Raw genomic sequence first — 6,000 nt, forward strand, 5'->3', positions numbered from 1 at the left:
ATTGTATTTCTATTCTTTATCTTGATTCGAACTCATACTGAGCTTGAGTAGCTCACCCCCTCTTAGTGTTTCCTTTTCAGGTACATTCCTGAATTCTGACGCTGGGCTCGGTATGCGAAGGTCTCGAACAGTCTAAGAAAAGAAAAAATTATCAGTTTGTTTCTATTTGTTAATTGTTTCTGGACTGTAAGATTTTATTAAACTGTGGTACAAGTTCCATTTTTTTTAAGTTCCATTCGTTTTCTTATTAATTCTGGTTTTATATATATATATATATATATATATATATATTTAAACATAACTGTAATTTTTTCTGACTGGCTTTTAAATGATTAAACGTTTCGATTCTACGTGACAACTTGTTTTGTAAAAATTTACCTACGATCACTTCGGTGATCAATGCGACATCTGGAATTCGGTCTAAACTTCTAGGCCGGGTTTAGGGTGCTATAGATTTTTTTAAGTTTTCAAATATTTTTAAATAGTGAATCTATCAGATAAAAGATCAAATTGATTGAATTCGATCAAATCAAGAATTGATTATTTCACTCGTTCAATCATCGGTCCAATTTACAAGATTATGTAATTTAAACTATTATTATTATTATGAAAAAGAAAAGGATAATAAAGATATTTCCTGCCCAAGGGAGCCTTTTGGACCTCCTCCTCCTTCTTCTCCTTCTACTTATTCTTTTCTCCTTCTTCTTCTCCTGCTTCTCATTCTCCTTCTCCTTCTCCTTATTATTATTATTATGAAAAAGAAAAGAAAAGGATAATAAAGATATTTCTTGCCCAAGGAAGCCTTTTGGACCTCCTCCTCCTCCTTCTGCTTCTGCTTCTGCTTCTCTTTTTGCTTCTCCTTCTCCTTCTCCTTCTCCTTCTCATTCTCCTCCTTCTTCTTCTTCTTCTTTATTATTATTATTATTATTATTATTATTATTATTATTATTATTATTATTATTATTATACCTAAAGTTTCAAAAGGTTTATACTCATTACTCCAAAGCATAATTCCATAAAAAAACTTTTTGTTTTCGAAATAAATTCAAAAATAAAAATAGAGAAAATAACAAAAAAAATTACAATTTTTAAAAAATTGAAAAAAAATTTAAGTTATAATTTTGGGATTCCTTCATTTGGTTCTATATTTGTCCACTTGCTTGAGTGTTTAAGAGTTAAAGGACAAACTATTAAGTAGAAAACACCAAACGAATTGGAAGGCTTTTGCCTTCTTCAATTAGTATGACCTATATTTCTTATTAAACATCACATTTTACATTCAATATCATCATCACAATCATTTTAATTTATTTTCATGAATAAACTTTTATGTCCCATTTTATTCTGAATCATTAAAAATTATTAATTGAATTAATTCTTTAAGATGGTACCGTCAACGTGTCAAGCGATACCAATTTAAATTTTTTAAAAATTTATTTAAATTATTTTGACTCCATTCAATGATCCGAACAGTGAGGTGGTTTGTTTAATCACCGGGAATAATATATATCTGACTGGCGACAATCTGGTGGAACGAAATAGAGATCAAAGAAAGAGTAGTTTGAAGCCTTGGTCATTATTTTAAAGGATTTGGAGCGGACTTCTAGGAAATATGAATCGTAGAAGTGAACGAAGAAGAAATCTCTTCTTTGGTGTTGTAATCGACACAAAAGGCCATTGTGAACGGCAACATCGATAGTTATTGAGTACAGTGACTAAAGTTTTCAACTAAAAAAAAAGGAATGGAAAGAAAAACAAAAAGAAAAACGTGAAAAGAAATAAAGAAAGATAGAATAATAATAATAATAATAAGAGAATTGTGGGGGCGATGCTTTTGAACAAATCTTGATTTAAACTATATAAAAAAATATGCGTTATATATATAATCAATTATACACTTAATAAATTATATCTAATGTCATATTTTCATATTCTTAGGAAGTGGTGACATACGAGCACTTGATTCGATTTATATCTTTATCTCCCCGTGAATTGTATATTTGTAACAATAGGGACAAAATTTCTTCAATTCCAATCGACTGGGCGTGTTGTGTCGATTTTTTTGAGTAATATACCTGAAAATACCCGTTGATTCCTTATTAACGCCGTTTCGAACACAACTAGTACACTCCAAAATAATCGTTACTCCGACATCTTTACTCTTGACCATGAACCTCCTTTGAGTTTTTAATTTGCCCAACTTTTCTATTTTCCAATCAAAAGCGAAGAAGAAAGGAATGAAAAAAAGAAAGAAATAAAAGTTGCTAACTCAAAACCATATCCTGAAAAATTTCATTGCAATCAGTATAGTAAATCAATATAGATTTATAGTAATAACAAATAATAAGCAGGGGCGAAGCCAGAAAAATATTTTAGGGGGGCCGGATGAAATTTTAATTTTTTATATTTTATATCTTTATAATTTATAAAGGATTAAATCGAATTTTTATAATTTTAGGGGAGCCAAAGTGTAATTTTAGCTTTACTAATTTAAAATTTTAAAAAAAATTTAAGAGCGTAAAATAAAATTTTACATTTTAGGGGGGTCGGGGCCCATGCCAGTCCCCCTGGCGTTGCCTTGGATAATAAGAGTAAGTAATACAACGATGTCTAACTCTATTTAGAATCAAAATAGAGTATGGTATTTTCTTTAATCGATTAATTGAATTCAAAATATTCAATTAAAATAAATTAAACCGTATAAATTTTATAATTTTAAATTATTATTTTGTATTAATTTGAAAACAAAATAAATATTATATACAATGATTTAGTTGCAGCGTGTCAACATGATAAATATGCCAGGTGTCAAATAATCAAACCTCCATGTCAGCTTGAAGTCTAACACCTTGTAATATATAAATTTAATAGATAATTAATAACTAAAAATTAAATAGCACTAGCATAATTGCGCCACTTCTCACCATTTTAATGTATGCAACTAATTATATATTTATATATATATATATATATTAGCATTTCATTTAAAATCATTTAATTTTATATTAATTTTTATAAATTTAGGATAAATCTTAAAATTATACATAAACTTTAATTTTGTGCAATTATACACGTGATACTCTAATTGTGGTTCAAATATATACCTGAAATTTTAATTTTGATTTAATCATACACATTTAAATAAATAAATACATCAATTTATTTTTATATTGGGTAAATATAATTATTTATGTGTGCAATATATAACATAAAATGATGTTATATCAATAATTATGTTAATAATTTACAAGAATTGGATCAAATCAAAATTTCATGTATAAAATTACACAAAATCAAAGTTCATGTATACAATTGCACATTAAACCATAATTCATGTATAGTTTTGGTATTTATCCCATAAATTTATTACATAAACTTTTTACTTATATCATATATAGAGTTGTCCATGAACCGAGCCAAGGAATGCCCGCTTGAAAAAATGAGAGGGTTTGGAAAAAATATATGCCCAAAAATTATATCCACCAAGTGTGTCTAGGTACCAAAGTCAAATTAACCTTAGAACAAACAAAATTAAAAAGGGCACCTATAAAAGCACCACAAGAGAAATAATCATCCTTAGTTGATTTGTTTCTTTTGTGATGTTATAGCTTTCTTATTTTTCTTTGCATACTTCACTGAAATTAGATTTGTTAAGCATATGTAAATTTCAACTTAATCATTCTTGACAAACCTCTTCTCAATGTCGCTCATGAATTCCTTAATTGTGGTAATCTTATTGAGCATAGCGCCTTTAAATGTTTCTAGAATGACATTCTTCATGATCATCATACACATGCGATTTGATCTCTCCCACCTTTTTCATTAGAGGTACTCTCATATATAAGCAATGGACAAGAATCAACCTTTAATGCAAGGTCGAGACCCATGATTTCGAGAACTATCTTAAGATTCTCTTGCCATAACTTGAATCAAACAATTGTAGTTGAATAAAACAAAACAATCTCATGTAAGACTTAAAATATAAAACAAAATAATAATTAATTCAATAAAAGTAAACCATATGATACCAATCACTCCATTAATATTTCATGTTTGGATAAATATATTAACTTGTAAGTGATATCTAGGTGTAGTAATTAAACACCGACAATAAACATTATATGTTTATTACAATAGTTGCAAATGTAATTTTGTTAAACATTAGCATTTGTTTCGCCAATCAATAGTAACATAACTTAAGTTACATGCATACAACCCCAAAAGTATAAAAACCTTATTGTTATTTAAATATATTTATAAATTTTAAATACTTTTTAAAAATTTATGATTTTTAAATTTTCCAAAATTATTTAAATATTAAACCCATCATATTAGAGATCATATTGATTAAATTCAATCAAATCGAGAATTAATTATTTTACTAGTTCAATCACCGTCCAATTTAAAATATCATGTAATAAAGTAATTCAATGACCCTTACAATTTAAATTCTGATAAACCATAAAGCTAAAAAAAGGTTACAACAAATATGATTAATGTTATTTTTATATATACTTAATAAAAGTTAAAAGGGAATTTCATTTATTGAATATTATTTTATTTAATAAAACATGATTATTATATTTTATATAAAATTGAAATATTTTATTGAAATAGTGTTAGCTAAATTTTATTATTTTTATTTCTTTATCAATAAAATTAATTTTAATAAAATTTGAGATAAAAAGATGTAATAGAAAATTAAATTAGTAAAAATTACTTCATAATTTATAGTCATTATAAATGAAAAGTTATTATAAAACGATAAATATTAAATATAAAAAATCAATTCTACAATAAATCTAATTGTTATAATGAAATATTTTTATAAAAGAAAAACAAATATTATAGAAAAAACTTATTGAATATATTTAGAAGTTTGGACGCTCATAAAAAAAAGTGGTCCAAAGGTGGTCCTATTAATTTACCTCACATTTGATATCTTTATTAATTTTGGAGGTTTATCCTTTCCCATCTTTATAAATTCGCATGGAGAAATAAAGCAGTACATCAACACAATCTGTATAACCAAGAAAACTACAACAGCTTCAGTGTTTCTTCTTTTATTCATCTTCTCAGTCACACCATCATCCTTTTGTTTGGCGTAGCCAACGCTACAAACGAACTTGTACTCGACATTGATGGCAACGAGGTTTAAACAGGCACCCCATATTACGTTGTGTCGTCAATATGGGGTGCTGGTGGGGGGGCTTGCCCTAGCCAGGCCAAGCGAAAACAAATGCCCGGAAGTCGTTGCTCAAAGACGATCCGTTGACGATGGTATTCCGGTGATATTTTCTAATTCGGACTCCAACGATGGCGTTGTTCGCCTATCCTCTGACATAAACATAGAGTTCATTCCCCTCAGACCTAAACTTTGCTGAACAACAACGGTGTTGAAGGTCGATGATTACGGTTTCAGCCGAAAAATGATGGGTGATAACCGATGGGGCTAAAGGGAACCCAGGTGCCAACACTTTGACCAGTTGGTTTAGAATAGAGAAGGTGAGTGATATTGGTTACAAATTTAAATACTGCCCGCAGTATGTGGAACATGCCCAGCCTTATGCAACGAAATTGGGAGAGACTTTGATGGAGAAATGGTACGTTTGGCTCTCTCCACTGGCAATGGATGGCCATTTTACTTTAAGAAAGTTGAAAAATCAGCCATGGAGATTCAACAAGTTGTTCATAATTAGATTGAAAGCAATCATTATGCATGAACTAGTAGTTACTATATAATATTAGCTTCAAGTAAATAATGCTGAGAGAACTTATTGTTAAGATTGCCTTGTTTGAAGCGACAGCATGTATATATATATATATATATATATATATATATATATATATGTTTGATTACAAGGTTTGTCTCTCAGAGTCCTCTTTGTACTCTTTTCAGCTTAATGAATAAACTGTTTACTTATTTACATCTTTTGTTGCCATTGATTCTAGTAGCATTAGACTCATTAACTTGGATACATTACCTTGTAATTAACCAAA

At 28.5% G+C, this 6,000-nt stretch overlaps 1 pseudogene; it reads left to right on the forward strand.

Annotated features, from left to right (window-relative positions):
* The window catches only part of LOC128282182 (21 kDa seed protein-like), a 30,418-nt pseudogene extending 24,719 nt beyond the window's left edge, over window positions 1-5,699 (forward strand).
* The last annotated feature ends 301 nt before the right edge of the window (window positions 5,700-6,000 follow it).

The sequence above is a fragment of the Gossypium arboreum genome, chromosome 10 (genome assembly GCF_025698485.1).
Source record: "Gossypium arboreum isolate Shixiya-1 chromosome 10, ASM2569848v2, whole genome shotgun sequence".
In the NCBI taxonomy this organism is placed as follows: Eukaryota; Viridiplantae; Streptophyta; class Magnoliopsida; order Malvales; family Malvaceae; genus Gossypium; species Gossypium arboreum.